Here is a 20,354-nt window from a genome sequence, read left to right as displayed (position 1 = left end):
CTATACCAAATCATGCCGTTGATGCACAGTATGGCTAAAGAAATAAGAGACATTAAGAAGACACAGAGATAACACAAAGAAAATTTTGAAATACTGGAAAGAAAAATAACAGAACTTAAGGGAATGAAAGACACAATAAGTGAGATTAAAAATACAACAGCAGCGCTGGAAGAAAGAATCAGTGACACAGAAGAAAAAACAACTAAAATTGAAGAGAGAGAACTGAAAAGTGGAAAGAATGTTAGAAATTGAGCAGGGACTCAGGGAATTGATGGATAACATGAAGCATACCAATACACATTTCATAGGAGCTCCAAAAAGAGAAGAGAAGGGAAAAGGGGCATGTGACAGTTGGATACTATTTATGATTTCCAAAAAGGGATATTGATTATGTTTGTAAACTGGTCTGTTCATCTGGGTGTGATACCCCTTTGGATTAAATTCAGAGGTTTCACTTTTACTTTATTAAATCAAGATTAGGGCTTTGATTCAACAATATCATTAGGGCATGCAGGGTTGAGTTCCAGCCCCCTTGGTGGGCTATATAAACAAATGCTCAATCAAGAACACAGAGAAGTAGATACACAGAAAAAGACAAGGAGAGAGAACCTGGTTTTGATACTAGAGCCCCAGGGAGAGATGAGATATTCCCCAATGGTTTACAGCTGATCTTGTGAAGGAAACAGAACAGTTGAGAAGCCATGAGAGATGAGCCTTATGCCAGCCTCCACCTGAGATCAGAAGAAGCTAGACCCACAGAGCCTTAAGAGGAAAGAGGCAAGATGAACCCTCACAGTTACTGGCAGCCATCTTGCTTCAACACATGGCAACAGACATTTGGTGAGAAAGTACCTCTTATGGTACCTTGGGATGGACTCTCTAGAGCCTGGCAACTATAAGCTTCTACCCCAAATAAATACCCTTTATAAAAGCCAACAGTTTTCTGGTACTTTGCATCAGCACCCCTTGGGCTAATACAGGACAGAAAGACTATTTGAGGAAAGAATGGCTGAAAATTTCCCAACTCTCCTGAAAGTCATGAATATATGCCCAGGAAGCACAGTTTTCTCCATTTCGAATAAACCCAAATAGACCAACCCCAAAACACAAAATATGCAGAATGCCAAATGCCAAAGTTAAAAAGAAAATTCTCAAAGCAGCAAGGGAAAAGCAAAACATCACATATAAGGGACGTCCAATAAGACTTAGCGCAGATTTTTCTTCAGAAACCATGGAGACAAGACAGTGGTATGATATAATTAATATACTGAAAGAGAAAAGCTGCCAGCCAAGAATTCTTTATCTGGCAAAACTGTCCTTCAAATATAATGGCAAGCTTAAAATATTCACAGATAAACAGAAACTAAGAGAGTTTGTGAACAAGAATCCAGCTCAGCAGGAAACACTGAAGGGAGTTCTGCAGCCAGAAAAGATAAGAAAAAGAGGCTTGGAAGAGAGTACAGCAATGAAGACTATCAGCAAGGGTAACCAAGGAAGTAAAAAGATGGACAAAAAGATATGACATATGAAAGCCCAAGAATAAAATGGCTGAAATAAGTAATGCCTTTACAGTAATAACAATGAATGTTAGTGGATTAAACTCATCAATCAAAATAGACAGGCTGACAGAATTGTATAAAAAAACATGAACAATCCATATGATGTCTGCAGGAGACTCACCTAATACTGAAGGATGCAAAAAGACCAAAAGTGAAAGATTAGTCATGCAAATAGTAACCAAAAGAGAGCAAGGATAGCTATAGTGGCGTCAGAGAAAACAGACTTAGACTATAGTGGTGTCAGACAAAACAGTGATAAGAGATACAGGAGACCATCACATATTAATAAAAGGGGACAATCCACCAGGAAAGAGTAACAGTTACAACCATCTATGCACCTAACCAGGGTGCTCCCAAAATACATGAGGCAAACTCTGCCAAAACTAAAAGGAGAAAGACATCTATCTCTACAGTAACACTTGGAGATTTCAACATGCCGCTCACATCTATAGATAAAACTAGACAAAACAGAGAACTTGAGAAATATGATAAACAAGCTGGACCTGACAAACATATACAGAACATTGCATCCCAAATCAGGAAGTTATATATTCTTCTGAAGTGCTCATGGATCTTTCTCCAGGAGAGACTACATGTTGGGCCACAATACAGCTCTCAATTTATTTAAGAAGACTGAAATTATAAAATGCACCTTCTCTGACCACAGTGGAATGAAGTCGATAATCAGTAATAGGTGGGAAAGGGGGAGAATTGCAAATATATGGAGGCTAAACAACACACTCCTAAAGAATCAGTGGGTCAAAGAAGAAATTGCAAAAGAAATTAGTAGATAACTTGAGATGAATGAAAATGAGAACACAACTTATCAAAACTTACAAATATAGCAAAGGCAGTGCTGAGAGGGAAATGTATAGTCCTAAATGCCTATATTTTTAAAAAAGTGCTAAAATCAAAGCTCTAAGAGAACTGAAAAAGAACAGCAAACCAATCCCAAAGAAAGCAGAAAAAAATAAGATTAGAGAAGAAATAAATGAAATTGAGGGAAAAAAAATAGATAAAAATCAACAAAACCAAAAGCTAGGCCTTTGAGAAAATAATTAAAATGGACAAACCCTTAGCAAGACTAACAAAGAAAAAAAGAGAGAAGATGCAGTAAGTAAAATCAGGAATAAAAAGGGGGACATTATAACTCACCCTACAAAAATAAAAACGATAAGAGGATATTATGAGAAACTGTATGCCAACAAATTAGATAACCTAGATGAAATGGACAAATTCCTAGAAATACCCAAACAACCTACACTGACTTTACAAGAAATACAGGAACTCAACAAACCAATCACAAGCAAAGAGTCTGAATGAGACATCAAAAATCTTCCAACAAAGAAAAGTCCAGTACCAGATGGCTTCACAAAACATTTCACAAAGAATTAATACCAATCCTGTTTAAACTCCTTCAAAAAATTAAAAAGGAGGGAAAATTACCCAACACATTTTATGAAGCCAACATCACCCTGAGACCAAAGCCAGATAACGACACTATAAGACAATTACAGACCAATCTTGCTAATGATCATAGATGCAAAAATTCTTGGCAAAATACTTATAAATCGCATCCAACTGCATATAAATACAATTATATACCATGATCAAGTGAGTTTTATTCCTGGTATTGCAAGGGTGGTTCAACATAAGAAAATCAATTAACCTAATACAGCACATTAACAAATCAAAGGGAAAAAGACACATTATCATCTCTGTAGATGCAGAAAAGGCACTTGACAAAATCCAGCATCTTTTCTTGATAAAAACACTTCAAAAGATACCTATAGAAGGAAAGTTCCTCAACATAAAAAACAGCATAGGGAAACGGACTTTGGCCCAGTGGTTAGGGCGTCCGTCTACCATATGGGAGGTCCGCGGTTCAAACCCCGGGCCTCCTTGACCCGTGTGGAGCTGGCCATGCGCAGCGCTGATGCGCGCAAGGAGTGCCGTGCCACGCAAGAGTGTCCCCCGCGTGGGGGAGCCCCACGCGCAAGGAGTGCGCCCTTGAGGAAAGCCGCCCAGCGTGAAAAGAAAGTGCAGCCTGCCCAGGAATGGCGCCGCCCACACTTCCCATGCCGCTGACGACAACAGAAGCGGACAAAGAAACAAGACGCAGCAAATAGACACCAAGAACAGACAACCAGGGGAGGGGGGGGGAATTAAATAAATAAATAAATCTTTAAAAAAAAAAAAAAACAGCATATATGAAAATCTCACAGCCAACGTCATATTCAATGGGGAGAGTTTGAAAGTTTTCCCTCTAAGATTAGAAACAAGACAAAGATACCCAAAGTCACCACTGTTATTCAATGTTGTGCTAGAAGTTCTATCTACAACATTTAGGAAAGAAAAAATAAATAAATAAAAGGCACCCAAATTGGAAAAGAGGAAGTAAAACTCCCGTTATTCACGGATGACATGATACTATTATTTAGAAAATCCCTAAATATCTACAACAAACCTATTAGAGTCAATAGATTAGTTCAGCAAAGTGGCAGGATACAAGGCCAACACCCAAAAATCAGTAGTATTTCCATACACTAGTAATGAGCAAGTTGAGGAGGAAATCAAGAAAAAATTCCATTTACAATAGCAACAAAAATTCTCAAATTCTAGGAATTAATTTAACCAGGAATGTAAAGGATCTATATTCAGAAAAATACAAAATACTGCTTAAAGAAATCAAGGAAGACCTGAACAAATGGAAAGGCATTCAGTGTTCATGTACCAGAAGACTAAACACCATGAAGATGTCAATTCTACACAAACTGATTTATAGATTCAATGAAATACCAATCAAAATTCCCACAGTCCACTTTGCAAAACTAGAAAAGTCAATTACCAAATGTGTTTGGAGGGGAAAGGGGTCCCAAATAGTCAAAAACATCCTTAAAAAGAACGATGTTGGAGAACTCACACTTCCTGATCTTGAAGTACATTATTAAGCTACAATGGTCAAAACAGCATGGTATTGGCATAAATGGAATAGAATTGAGAGTTCAGAAATAGAACCTGACCTCTGAGGTCAACTCATTTTCAATAAACCTACCAAGTCCACTTTTCTGCGACAAAACAGTCTCTTCATTAAATGGTGCTAGAATAACTGGATATCCATAACCAAAAGAAGGAAAGAGGATCAACCCCTTTCTCATCCCCCAGACAAGAATCAACATAAAAGCCAGTATCATAAAACTAGAAGATAACTTGTAGTAATTAGGGGTCTCTTAAACCTTACACCCAAAGCATGAGCAACAAGAGAAAAAAATAAGTAAATGGGACCTCCTCCTCCAACACTAAAACATTCTGCACCTCAATGGACTTTGTGAAAAGGGTAAAAGGACAGCCTACTCAATGGGAGAAAATATTTGGAAATCACAAATCTGACAAGGGTCTAATATCCATGCTATATGAAGAGATTCTACAACAATAGAGAGACAAATGACCCAATTTAAAAATAGGCAAAATACCTGAATAGGCAGTTTTCTAAAAAAAAGAAATACAAATGAGAAAAAAAAAAAAAGAGAGAAAATGTTCAACATCACTGGCTATTAGGGAAATGCAAAAGATTAAAAAGGAGGTGGGGAATACAGAGAGTGGCAACTCTTTAGAGAATATTGGTTATAGAAAAAATGGGGGAAAGAATAGTTGTTTCATTCAAATAAGAGATTTGGATATATTTAAATAGGAAAAGGCCAGTGAGGAAAGAGATTAAAAAGGGGTGGAAAAGGGAAGCAGACGTAGCTCAAGTGATAGGGCTTCTGCCTACCATATGGGGGGACCTGGGTTCGATCCCTGGGGCCTCCTGGTGAAAAAGAAGAAGGGAAAGTGAGCCTGCGTGGTGAGCCAGTGCCCGCGTGGTGAGCCAATGCCTGTGCAAGGGAGTCACACAGTGAGATGATGACACAACAAGAGAGAGACAAAGGGGAGAGTCAAGGTGAAGCACAGCAGAGACCAGGAACTGAGGTGGCACAGCTGACAGGGAATCTTCTCCACATCAGAGGTCCCAAGGATCAAATCCCGGTGAATCCAAGAGAATAAAAAATGAGAAAAGACAAAAAAAGAGTAATAGACACAAAAAAAAACATAGCCACAGCAAACGGACAGACAGCAAAAACAGCAGGGTGGGAGAAGGGGGAGGGGAAGGGAAATAAATAAATAAATCTTTTTTAAAAGGGGGGGGTGGGGTGGAAATCTCTACAATCCAGCACAAGATTATTAGAATTACATAAGACAGGAAGAGGGACATCTCTTCCTTTAAAACAGGAGGTAAACAGGAGATCTGGTATTGAAAAAAGCAGTGTTATAGACTTTATGGAAGGCTTAGAAGGATTCCCTTCTGTGGCTTCTACTGTTTGTATAAAATAGAAGGCAAGGTCATTTGTTGAGAATTGGAGAGCCAGGGTATAGGTCAGAGGTGCAAGCACAGAGAGAAAGTTTGCAATAATCAGGGTGAAGAAGAGAAGAGAGCTGGCTAGCAAGATAAACTCCCATGTAAAGAAAGAGTGAAGGACCCAATTGAGAATGATAAATATAAATTTATAGTAGCACCAGTCCATACAGTCAAACAAATGAAAAATAAATCTATCCTTTTGTTTCCCCCATATCATTAACCCAGTACCTAATGACTAAAAAGAAAAATGCAAATACACATGGTCAAGTTTTTTTAAATCTTCAGTTATACATGTGATTTAGGAAAATATCCTTTAATATCAACCAATGAAGAGGAATTTCTGCCAAAGGCAGCATCTAGGTTTTGTGTGTGCATATATTCATAATCACATAAAAAGCATACATTAAAAACTTTAAAATATCTCCTTAGCATATATCCCAGAAATAATTTTCAGTGGGTAACTATTCAGAAACTATAATTATTATTAATACACCCTTGTAAAAGCTCAACTAATGATTCTCTCAGAGGATCTATGAGATATAATGGAGTCAGTGGACCTAGATTTGCATGACAGACCCATGACTAAGCAGTTTTAGTTAATAAACTGAAAACCTTATCAAGATTATTTTCCTCATCTGTAAAGAAGCACACATGCCTGCTTCACAAGGATGTTGTAAAGATGACATATCCATGAGAAACATACATTACATATAGCTGACATGCAGGTTTACAGCTCTTAAAGGTTTATAAACTATAAAATAGTTTATATTACATTACACATATTATTTTCTCCTTGAATACATTATTCCTTTAATCTTAGCTACTTTTTTAGTAAGGTACACTACTACTACAAAAAATAATAATAAATTAGGAGTCTATCAACTATACGAGAGCACTCATTCCATCAACTGGGAGCAGATCATCAATTACTAGTAGCATCTCACTTTAAGCAGGAATTCAATGCCAGGTTTGTTTATAGCCCCCATTTACTGGCACCAAAGTAAAACTGAAAACCTAGATGAACCAGGCCAGAAAACTAAAGTCCCATGTGAGAGTCCTTCAGAGACACACAGGAGTTCATCAGACAGAGACATAACTTGGTAAAAACTCACAATTACATTATTTTAAAGGGTTTATTACTTCCAAAAATAGATAGCAATGGTACAACTTGTACTTATAAATTCTACTTTAAAGAACAGATAATGAGCAATTTTAAACTACCACTGTTATTTAAAAACCTCCCCACAAAGAAAAACAACAGGCCCAGATGGATTCACGAGTAAATTCTCTTAATTGTAATTCACAAACGGTCCTCTAAGTAAATGGAGAAGTATAACACTCATGTGTTTCCATGACTCCAGATAGGTTGGAGTATGCTGTGATACCCCAAAATTCCCAAGGCTTAAATGCAATCAACATTCATTTCTCCTGTGCACTACATATCAATCACAGGTCAGCAGAAGAACTCACTACAGGTTAGAATAATAAATCAGACACCGTTTTCAACACTGAATGGTTGGTGCCATATCCACAACCCTTCTGTTCTCAATTCTGGAGAAATTAATCATATGCTCCCTTCCCCAGGCTCCAAACAAAAAGAGCCCAGGCATTACAATTCTATCATGTGCCAAGAAGAGGGAAAACCAGAAATACACGGTAAACAGCACTAACAGCCACAAACCCAATATCGCAAAGATAGCAGTCCCCCATCTCCACTAAATAATCTCTGTAAGGCAACAGGGTTCTTCAGGAAAGCTAAAGAGCTTACTGTAAAATTCAAATGGAAGGTGAAATGGAATGGAAAATGGAATCACCAAGGGTAAAGAGTGACCAGCAATTTTCAAGAAATCTGAGGTAAGACATGCCTTACCCTGAGTTCAAGACCACTTATAAAGCTAAGTAAGTAAGATTGCATAGTAGTAAAAGCACACAAATAGACAAGTCAAAAGACAAGGATAAAGAGCACAGAAAAATAAGGGGCAGATGTGGAAATCTGAGACTGAGAAAAAAGGCCTTACACATAATTACACATAAAAACAAGTTTTAAAAGGAAGCAGATGTGGCTCAAGCTACTGGGCTTCTGCCTACCACATGGGAGGTCCTAAGCTCAGTTCCCGGTGCCTCCTAGAGAAGGCAAGCTGGCCGAGAGGACAGGTGCAGCGAACTGACAGAAAAAAAGAGATGCTAGAAAGAAAGACAATGTGAGACACAACAAACCAGGGAGCTGAGGTGGCTCACGTGATTGAGCACCTCTCTTCCACATGGGAGGTGTCAGGTTCGGTTTCTGGTGCCTCCTAAAGAGAAGACAAGTAGACAGCACACAGCAAATGACAAAGAGCAGGCAGTGATAAATAAATAAATAAAACCTTAAAGAAAAAAAGTTTTTAAAAAACCAGAGTAGCCAACGAGAGCTAGAAAAACTTGTTTAACCACATAGGAAATGTAATAAAATTTAATTCTGGGAAGCGGCCTTGGCCCAGTGGTTAGGGCATCTGTCTACCACATGGGAGGTCCACCGTTCAAACCCCGGGCCTCCTTGACCCGTGTGGAGCTGGCCCATGTGCAGTGCTGATGCACCCAAGGAGTGCCATGCCATGCAGGGGTGTCCCCCACGTAGGAGAGCCCCACGTGCAAGGAGTGTGCCCACATGCCAGTGGTTTAATGAAGTATAAAAAACAAAATTTGAAAGCTTTTAAAATAAAACTAAGAGAACAATTAAAACTAAAGCACAAACAACGGAAGATTATGTATTTGCCTAAATTGAGAGTAAGCAGGGGAACTGTAAGAAGATGGAAGAATAGAAATCTCCAGGACTCAAGTCCTTCCCACTAGAACAATTATTAAATAGGCAGTAATTGTCTCAATCAATGATTGTGAAATGCAGGAGTCCACTAGAACACCTGTACAGCATTCAGGGAAGAGCGGAAGAAAGAGGCTGGTAAATTACAAAAAAAAAAAAACAGTAAATTGCTCTCTCAGAGTAGCACTTACTGTCACTCACCCCCCCCCAGTCTCACAGCAGGCAGCAGTGGCATCTGGCCCCTGGCATAGCATGCTGGTCTAGAGAGAGACATAAAAAGCCACTTCCCCAAGACCAGGGCAGGGAAGGGAACACACAGGCCAGTCGCTCATCACTGCTTTAGAATAGCTAGTTCAGATGGCTGGAGGCCCAGCTGGCTCTAAGGGCAGCCAGTATTCCAAACCACCCTGGACAAAGGCAGTGGAGAAGACTTAAAGACGTTTACACTCCCTCAGAGCTGCAGAAGTTGAAGCCCGGTGAAGGGCTGCATTTACTGGACAGAGGCCAAGTCAAGAACGTGCAGCTTGGGAAACATGGGAAGCCACAGAGAAAGATCCTGATGCCCTTCCTGGTCCCTTAATTCATCCCCTCTCCAGGGCAGTTTAGAACTGGCTGATTTTCCCTTTGTGGGTCTGTGGCCTTGTTCAGGCTGGGAAAGACTGGCTTGGGAAACTCCTCTCCCTGGTGCCTCATCCCCTCCCAGAGTCTGCTCTCCAGGCAAAAGCAGCTTGAGTCAGTGGAAGCAGTGGAAGAAACAAATGAGATGGAGGGCTTGGGGCAAAGTCTTACCTGCTTTAAGTCCAACAAATGAACACCCAGGAGAGGGAGAAAGTCTGTTTCCTGGGAAGTAGAGGAGGTACTCAAACTCCTATAAACAAGGGAACTCCTAAAGCTACTAGCCAGCACAAGCCCAGGACAAGAAACAGGCCCAAAAATGACAGGGAGGCCCTGTACTTTACACTCACTTTGTGCTGATCTTCCTGACAGAGAACACCAGCCAATGCAAGCAAATCTGCAAAGACGGGGGAGGAGATGTAGCACAAGTGGTTGAGGGCCTGCTTCCCATGTACGAGGTCCCAGGTTCGATCCCCAGTACCTCCTAAAAACAAAGGAAAAAAGGAACTCTCATTGGGAACAGATATAGCTCAGTGGTTGAGTACCTACTTCCCATGTACAAGGTCCTGTGTTCAATCCCCAGTACCTCCTAAAGAAAAAAAAAAGAAATTACAAAGACAATGAAAGGTGTTTTTTGCCTAGGTTTATATGGTTTTAGCTTGTGACAGTGAAGAAAATTTCAGCCATATCACCATCTGGTTACAAATTCAAGAAAAAGAGAGCCAGAGACTAAATCCCAGAGTTATTTTAAAATATTAAAATATACAATGTGCAGCAAGAGTATAAGACAAAGAAACAGAAAATGATGGCCCATCCAAACTAAGAGGATAAAAATCCAGAAATCCTCAATGAAGATGACAAGACTGTGGACAAAACCAGACAAAAACTTTAAAAAACTGATCTTCAAATTGCAAAGGAGATGAAGGAAAATCAAAAAAACTATTAGGAAAACAATGAATAAACAACAGGAGAATGTAAATAAAGAGACAAAAATTTTAAAAAGGAGACAAACAGAACTACTAAAGATGAAATCCACAACAACTGAAATGAAAAATGCCCAGGAGGGTTTCAACAGCAGATTGCAGTTGGTAGGAGAAAAAATCAGCAAATTCAAAAGCTAGATAATTGAAACAAGTCAGGCTGAGGACCACAAAGGAAAAAGAATTATAAAAAGCAAAAATATCTTCAGACACATCTGGGACACCATCAAGCATACCAATATACACATCACAGGAATGCCAGAAGTAGAAAAGGGGGCAGAAGGAATATTCAAAGAAATATGACAGAAAACTTTCCAAACTTAGCAAAAGACTTGAATATGCCCATCCAAGAAGCCCAGAGAACACCAAACAGGATAAAACTGAAGAGGAATATGCCCCATCACATATTGATTAAACTGTCCAATGCAAAGGAAAAGGAAAGCATTCTGAAAGCTGCAAGAAAAAAAGCATGTCATGTACAAGGGAGTCCCAATGAGATTAAGTGTGAATTTCTCATCAGAAACCATTGGAGACAAAAAGACAGTGGATTGGAATACATAAAGTGCTGAAAGAAAACAAATGACAACCAATAGTTTTGTATCTGGTAAAACTATCTTTCAAAACAGAAAGAGTCTGATAGCCCCAGATAAACAATAGCTGAGGGAGTTCACCACCACTAGACCTGCCCTACAAGCAATGCTGAAGGCAGTTTTTCAGGCAAAAAGGAAAGAGTACTAGACTGTGGTTCAAAGGGGCATAAGGAAATAAATACCTTCAGTAAAAGTAACCATATGAGTGAATATAAATGCCAGTACTATTGCACTGTATTTTTTAGTATATAACTTCACTACTTACTTCCTACAGGTGCTAAAATGCAAATGCATAAAAATAGTAAATCTATGGTTTTGGACATATACAAAAATATAATTTGCAACAAGAACAAAAAAGGGGGGGTGAACAAAGGGGTACAGAAATAATTTATTAAGATGGAATAATTTATTGTTAATATGTCTTAACAGTTATGTTAACAGTGTAAGTTAAGTTGCTAGCAAAACAAATGACTGTTATATACTTAGGATGCTAAATTTTAACCCCCTTGGTAACCACAAGGAAAACATATGGAAAATACACCCAGGCAGAAATTAGAAGGAACACAATATGGTATAACACATAAAATCAAATATATTTGAAAGTAGGCATTAACAGAAGGATGTTAAATTTTAACCCCCTTGGTAACCACAAGGAAAACATATGGAAAATACACCCAGACAGAAAATAGAAGGAACACAATATGGTATAACACATAAAATCAAATATATATGAAAGTAGGCATTAACAGAAGAATTGAGGAACAAAAATTGTATAAGAATTAGGAAGACTAAACAAAACAGCAGAAGAAAATCCTGCAGTATCAGTAGTTATTATAAATGTAAATAGCTTAAACTATTCAGTCAAAAGGCAGAGATTGGCAAAATGGATAAAAAAGGAAGACCCAACTATATTATGTTGAATAATATAAGAAACTCGCCTTCAAGTAGTGGAAAGTGAAAGGATGGAAAAAATAAACCATGCAAGTGGTAACCAAAAGAGAGTTGGGGGAAAGTGGCTGTGGCCCAGTCAGCTGGGCTCCCGTCCACCATATGGGAGGCCCTGGGTTTGCATCCTGGGGCCTCCTTATGAAAGCAGGCTTACCCGCACACTGTGGAGAGCCACCGGCCCAGGCACCACAGAGTGCTGCCCGGGCTGCAAGTGCCATGGAGAGTCGGCTCAGCAAGGTGACGCAGCAAAAAGGGAGACAAGTAAAAACACAGAAGAGCATGCAGCAAATGGACACTGGGGGCAGACAGCAAGCAAGCCACAAGGGAGGGAGCGGAATAAATTAAAAACTATAAATAAAAATAAATTAAAATTTAAAATTTTTTTTAAAAAGAGAGAGCTGGAATAGTTACACTAATATCAGATAACAGACTTGAGGTCAAAACTGTTATGAGCAACAAAGGATGGTCCTTAAATACCCATAAAGGGGTCAATTTAATAAGAAGACATAAAATTATAAATATAGATGCACCTAACAGCAAAGCCCCAAAAATATGAAGCAAATACTTACAGATTTGAAAGGAGACAAAGGTGGTTCCACATTTATAGTAAGAAACTTTAATAAAATATTTTCAATAATGGACAAAACATCTAAACAGAAGCTCAGTAAGGAAAGAGAAGACATGAACAATACTCCAAACAAACTAGACTAACAGACATACATAGAACACTTCACCCAACAGCAACAGAACACATATTTTTCACAAGTGCACATGCATCATTCTACAACATAGAGCAAATGTTAATTCACAAAACAAGTTTCAATAAATTCAAAAATATTGAAATCATACAGTTTCTCCTACACTCACATCAGAATATAGCTAGAAATCAGTTATACAGAGAAATATAAAAATCACAAATATTTGGAAATTAAGCAATGTACTCTCAAACAATGAATAGTATAAAGGGAGATCACAAGGGAATTTAGGGACATCTTGAGACAAATGAAAATGAAAATACAACATATCAAATCCTATGAGTGGCAGTAAAGGCAGTGCTAAGAGAAATTCATAGCTCTAAATGCTTACTTACATTAAAAAAGGAAGATTTCAAATCAGAGACCTAACCTCCAAACTGGAAGAATTAAAAAATGAAGAGCAAACTAAACACAAAGCAAGCAGAAGGAAGAAAATAGAGTGGAGATAAATGAAATAGAGAATTTAAAGAAAAAACAAAATGGGAAGTGGATGTGGTTCAAGCAACTGGGCTCCCATCAATCATATCGGAGGTGCAGGGTTCAATGCCAGGGCCTCCTGGTGAAGGCAGGCCTGGCCCGTGTGGCAAGATGGCCCAGGTGGAGTGCTGTCCCACACGGGAGAGCTACCGCACGCGGGGGTGCTGCCCCATGCAGGAGTTCTGCCCCATGCAGGAATGCTGGCCCACACAGAGAGCTGCCACAGCAAGATGACACAGCAAAGGAAGACACGGAAGAGAGATAACGAGGGACGCAGCAGATCAGGGAGCCAGGGTGGCGCAAGAGAATGATCGCCTCTCTCCCACTCTGAAAGGTCCCAGGGGCAGTTCCTAGAGCCACCTAAATGGGAATATGGGCAGACACAGAGGAGCACATAGCAAATGGACATGGAGAGCAGACACTGCGGGGGGGAGGGGGGTACATATAAATTTTTTACATCTTTAAAAAAACAAAAAGAGGAGAATCAAAAAACAGCAAAAGATAGTTCTAATAAAATTGGCAAACCTTTAGCTAGACTGACAAAAAAGAGAAGATACAAATAACTAAAATCAGAAATGCAAAGGGGGATCTTACTAGTGCCCCCACAAAGACTGTACTATGAACAACTGGATGCCATCCAGATAACCTAGATGTAATGGACAAATTCCTAGAAACACACAAACTACCTACACTGACTCAAGAAGAAATAGAAGATCGCAACAAACCATTAAGTAGTAAAGAGATTGAATCAGTTACCAAAAACCTCCCAATGAAGAAAAGCCTAAGAACTTCACAGGGCAATTTTACTAAAATTATCACCTATCCTGCTCAAATTCTTCCAAAAAACTGAAGAGACGGTTACCCTAATGCATTCGATGAAGCCAACATTCTCATAAAGATACAAGAAAAGGAAATTTCAGACCAATTATCTCTTATGTACATAAATGCAAAATCTTTCCACAAATTACTAACAAACTGAACCCAAAAGCCCATCAAGAGAATTTTATGCCATGATCAAGCAGGATTTATCCCATGTATGCAGGATTTATCCCATGTGATTCAACATAAGAAAGTTGGTGCACTACATAACATTAACAGAATAAGATGTGGGGGGTGGGGGTACTGATCATCACAAGTGAAGCAGAAAAAGCATTTAACAAAATCCAGCAATCTTTCTTGATAAAAATACTTAGTAAACTAGGAATAGAAGGAAACTCCCTCAACATAATAAAGGGCATTTCTGAAAAGTCCACAGCTAACATACTAGCACCATTAACATATTTAGTTGTGGAACATTGAAAGATTTCTCCTTTAAGATCAGGAGCAGGACAAGGATGCCCACTGTCACCCCTACTGAATAACAACTGTAAGTTCTAGACAAAGCAATCAGGTAAGAAAAATAAGTAAAATATATATAAACTGGAAAGGATGAAGTACAACTTTCCCTATTTGCAGATGACATGATCTTACACAAATATCCACAACAAAGGACAATGAGCAAGATGACAGTGGAGTAAAGAGTTCCTAGAGTCAGCTTCTGCTACAGGGCAGTTAGTAAACACCCAGAGCTATCTGGAGCTGGCTGAAGTACCTGTCTGGGGGCTCCAAGAGACCAGAAGAGCATTCTGCAACATCCTTGAAGAAATGAAAGGAGACTGCCCATCTGCAGAGAAGATCTGTAAGTAGAGTGCTCCACACCACGAAGGCCAGTGCCCATCCTTCACTGGAAGCATAAGCCGTCTTGGGAGCTGTTCCGCAGCTGGAATTGAAAGCTCCACTTCCCAGAAGTGAGGGAGGAAGAGATGGTAGGGCACCAACTTCAGCTACTGATGAGTAAATTCAGCGGGCTAAAGTATAATCCTGAGAACAGCTAAAGTTTGAGCGTGTCCTAGTCAGAAATAGGCCAGTAGCCGCCACGGTAACTCCGAGCCTGGCATGAGGAGAAGCATGTTGGACTGAAAATCAAAGTGCTGGTAGGGACAACTGGCTTCTTTCCATCCAGATCAGACTGCAGGTCTAGCCTAAGCCCCAGCTCCACTTCTGGAAGGGAGGAAGCTAGGGGGACCTGCGCCAGCCTCTCCAGGAAATTACAAGGCAAGATGTGGAGGACGGTGATTATCCAACTCTGGCAGCGCAAGCTGCCCCAGGAGCTATTCTGTGGCTGAAATTGGAAGCTCCATTTCCCAAAAACAGGGGAGGAAGAGATGGTTGGGCACAGATTTTGGCTACTGATTAGTAGACTCAGCTAGATAAAGTTTAACCCTAGGAACAGTTAGGGTATGAATTCCACCCCCAGCCTGAGAGGAAGCCAGGAGATAAAATCACAATGACAGTAAGAACCCGTTTCTTTCACCCAGATCGGCCTGCAGCCCTAGAATAAGCTTCAGCCCCAACTCTAGTAGGGAGGACACTGCACCAGCCTATCCATGTAACTACAAGTACCTTTGGCTGGCACAGAATGAATAATCGGAAGCCTACCAGGGCAACTGCAGTCATCTTGGACCCACACTACACAGATTGCTGCCCACCACGCCTGCAGCATCATCCCTGCCCCAGACAGGGGAAAAAGGGGCAAGAAGCCTTATTAGTCTGTCCCTGGGCAACTACAGTCTAGGCCTGCATGACCTGGATTATTCCACACAGCTGTGATTCTGTCTCTACCCCTTGCAAAGGAGAAAGTTGGGAGAAGCTTCATTGGTCCCTGGGGCAATGGCAGCCTGAGTCTCCACAGCTTATAACACCAACAACATCTTGGCTCCTACTGCACAACCAGTAAGGGAGAGAGGAGAGGAAGCCGAAAACTAAAGAGAAAAATTGCACCCAGAATGAATACTCTAGTAAGTCAGATGTCAAGACACCAACAGAAAAATTACAATCAACACCAAGAAACAGGAAGCTATGGAGTTAAAGGAACAAGATGAACCTCCAGATGACATAAAGGAATTGAGACAACTAATCACAGATGTTCAAACAAATCTCCATAATAAATTCAATGAGATGGCTAAAGAGATTAAGGATATTAAGAAGCCATTGGATGAGCACAAAGAAGAATTTAAAAAGCATACACAGAAAAATAGCAAATCTTGGGAAGCGGATTTGGCTCAATGGATAGAGCATCCACCTACCACATGGAAGGTCCAGGGTTCAAACCCAGGGCCTCCTGACCCATGTGATGAGCTGGCCCACGCACAGTACTGATGTGCGCAAGGAGTGCCGTGCCACATAGAGGTGTCCCCCACCACACAGAGGTGTCCCCCATGTAGGGGAACCCCACGCACAAGGAGTGCACCCCTTAAGGAGAGCTGCCCAGTGTGAAAAAAGTGCAGCCTGCCCAAGAGTGGCGCCACACACACAGAGAGATGATGCAGCAAGATGACCCAACAAAGAGAGACACAGATTCCCAGCACCGCTGACAAGAATACAAGCAGACACAGAAGAACACACAGCGAATGGACACAGACAACAGACAACTGGGGGGCAGGGGCAGGGAAGTAGAGAGAAATAAATAAATCTTTTAAAAAAAAAAGCAGATCTTATGGGAATGAAAGGTGTAATCAATGAAATTTTTAAAACACTGGAATCATTTACTAGCAGATTTGAGGTGGCAAAAGAAAGGATTGGTGAACTTGAAGAAATGGCTTCTGAAAGTGAACGTGCAAAAGAACAGATGAAGAAGAGAAGGGAGAAAATTGAACAAGATCTCAGGGAACTTAAAGAAAGCAAAAGATATGGCAACATAGGTGACATGAGTGTCCCAGAAGGAAAAGAGAAGGGAAAAGGGCAGAAGGAATATTTGAAGAAAAAATGGTAGAAAATTTCCCAACCCTATTGAAGGACATAGATGTCCATGTCCAAGAAGCACAATGTACTCCCATCCAAAAAAATCCAAACAGAACTCCAAGACACATACTCATCAGAATGTCAAACGCCAAAGACAAAGAGAGAATTCTAAGAACAGCAAGAGAAAGATAATGCATAACATACAAGGGATACCCAGTAAGATTAAGTGCTGATTTCTCACCAGAAACCATGGAGGCAAGAAGACAGTGGTATGATATATTTAAGATACTACAAGAGAAAAACTTCCAGCCAAGAATCTTATATCCGGCAAGACTGTCTTTCAAAAATGAGGGTGAGATTAGAATAATCACAGATAAACAGAAACTGAGAGAATTTCTAACCAAGAGACCAGATTTTCAGGCAATACTAAAGGGTGTGCTAGAGCCTGAAAAGAAAACACAGGAGAAAAAGGCCTGGAAGAGAGTCTAGGAATGAAGATTATATCAATAAAAGTAACCAAAAGTATCAAAAAGAGTGGGGAAAATAAAACTCAAATAGGAATAAACTTAACCAACAATGTAAAGCAGCTATATTCAGAAAATTGCAACTTAATGTTAAAAGAAATTTAAAAAGTCCTAAATAACTGCAAGAATATTCCATGCTTGTGGACTGGAAGACTAAATATCACAAAGACATCAATTCTACTCAAATTGATATACAGATGCAATGCAATCCCTAATTTTTTAATTGAAAGCACAATTATCAAATTCATTTGAAAGGGTAAGGGGTCCTGAATAGCCAGAAACATCTTAAAAAGGAAAAGCAAACTCTCATTTCCAGACTTTATATTATACTACCTAGCTATAGTGGTAAAAAGAGCATGGTACTGGCATAAAGACAGACACATAGACCAATGGAACCAAAAACAGACCCTCACATGTATGGTCGTTATTTTTGACTAGTCTGTCAAACCCACACAGTTGAGGCAGAACAGTCCATTCAACAAATGGTGCTGAAAGAACTGGATATCCATAGCCAGAAGAAGGAATGAGGACCCCTATCGCACACCTTATCCAAAAATTAACTCAAAATGGATCAAAAACCTAAATATAAAAGAACCATAAAGCTGCTAAAAGAAATTGTAGGAAAATATCTTTAAGACCTGGTGGTAGGTGGTGGATTCCTAAAGGAGATAAGAGAAGGACTGAGATAGACTACTGATGTTTAATGTATGTGAAGTTTTAATTAACTTTAATGTAAAAGTGTGGAAATGCATAGAGTGGATGGTAACAGTGAGTAACAGCTAGTTTACAAATGAGGATATGGCTGAAAATGGTAGTCTAGGGAAGTAAATACCAATCGACAGAATGCTTGAGAATAATCTAGGAACTAAATACCACAGTAAACCAAGAGGTGGATGAGAATTGTGGTTGATGATACAGATGCAAGAGTGTCCTTTGTGAGCTAGAGCAAATGTACATCACTACTGCAGGGTGTTGGGAATATGGAGAAGCATGGGAAAAATACAACTGGAGTGACCTATGGACTGTGGTTAGCAGTAATAATGTAATATGCTTATAGCTATGCCAAAGATGTACTGTGTTGATAATGGGGCAGTATGTAGAATGTGTGCCAAATGTACACTATGGACATGGTAATACTCAGATGATATTAGTTTATCTGTAACAAATGTTCCACCACAGTGTGATGTGTTGATAGATGGATGTTGTTTGGGAATTCTGCATATGTGCATGATTGTTTTATAAGGTTACAACTTCTGTCGCAAAAAATATATTTAAAAAATAATAATAGGGTGGATTTGAGGAAAAATACACCAAATATAAGATAAGGGCTATAATTAGTAGTTAAGACTTTGACAAAATTCTTTCATTATCTGTAACAAATGTCTCACAACAATGCAAGATGCTGGTGGAGTGTTGATGTATGGGACCCCATATAATGTTATGCATGTTTGCTTTGTAAGTCTACAACTTTTACTATATACTTATTGTTTATGAATGTTCATATAATAAAGATATAAAGATAATAATAATAGGGTGGGTTGGGGGAAAATTCCTTGGTTAGAATAATATTTTGACAATGCTCTTTAATTATTAGTTTAAAACATTTAACAATAATGCAAGGTATTGGTGGTAGCCTGAGATATGAGAGTCCTATATGATGCTATATATGTTTGTTTTGTAAGTTCACAACTATTACTATAGAATTATTATTTATATGTTTATGTATGAGTGATCTACTTCAATAATTTTTTTAATGAAAAAAAAAATCCACAACAAAGCTCCTAGAGCTAATATATTAATTAAACAAAGCAGTGGGATAAAAAATCAACACCCTAAAATCAGTAGTGTTTCTATACACTAATAATGAACAACTGGAAGAAGAAATCAAGAGAAAAATTCCATTCACAATAGCAACTAAAAGAATCAAATATCTAGGAATAAATCTAACCTAGAATGTAAAGGACTTATATACAGAAAACTACAAAACATTGTTAAAAGAAATCAAAGACCTAAATAAATGGAAGAACACCCCACTTTCATGGGTTTGAACACTAAGCATTGTTAAGATGTCAATTCTATTCAAACAGATTTACAGTTTCAATCCAATCCCAATCAAAATACCAATCACCTTCTTTGCTGAAATGGAAAAGCCAATCATCAAATTTATACAGAAGGGTGAGGGATCCCAGACAGCCAAAAGCATCTTTTAAAAGGAGAAGAGAGCTGGAGGACTCATACTTTCTAATCTTAAAACTTATCAAAAACCATACCACAATACTACAGCATGGCATGGTATTAGCACAAGAACTGATATACAGACCAATGGAATCTGAGAACTCAGAAATCAAACCTCACATTATGGCCAATTTTGACAAGGAGACAAAGACCACTCAAGGAAAGAGTGGTCTATTCAACAAATGGCGCAGGGAAAACCGGTTCTCCATTTGCAAAAGAATAAAGGTAGACCTCTACCTACCCCATACACAAGAGTCAGCTCAAAATAGATCAAAGACCTAAATATCAGAGCCAGCACTAAATAACTCCTATAAGAAAACTCAGGGGAGCATCTTCAGGACCTAATATTAGGTAATGTTTTCTTAAACTTTACTTCCAAAGCACAAGAAACAAAAGAAAAAAATGGATAAATGGGACCTTATCAAAATTTAAATTTTTTCACCTCAAAGGACTCTATCATGAAAGTAAAATAAGAACCTACACAATGGGAGAAAATATTTGGAAACCACATTTCTATAAGGTTGTTTTTTAATTTTTTTTTCTTAAGATTTACTTTTTTTATTTATTTCTCCCCACCACCACCATCCCACCCTCCATTGTCTGCTCTCTGTGTCCATTTGCCGTGTGTTCTTTCTGTGTCTGCTTGTATTCTCATTAGGCAGCTCTAAGAACCGATCCTGGGACCTTCTGGAGTG

The 20,354-nt window shown here is 39.1% G+C and overlaps 1 protein-coding gene across 4 annotated transcripts in view; it reads right to left on the bottom strand.

Annotated features, from left to right (window-relative positions):
* Window positions 1-20,354, bottom strand: part of ECPAS (Ecm29 proteasome adaptor and scaffold) — a 134,739-nt gene that overhangs the window by 98,845 nt on the left and 15,540 nt on the right. The gene's annotated exons all lie outside the window — the stretch shown is intronic.

This window comes from Dasypus novemcinctus, chromosome 8, assembly GCF_030445035.2.
Source record: "Dasypus novemcinctus isolate mDasNov1 chromosome 8, mDasNov1.1.hap2, whole genome shotgun sequence".
NCBI lineage: Eukaryota > Metazoa > Chordata > Mammalia > Cingulata > Dasypodidae > Dasypus > Dasypus novemcinctus.
The sequence above is the reverse complement of the archived record's forward strand: the minus strand, read 5'-3'. Positions and strand labels throughout refer to the sequence as shown.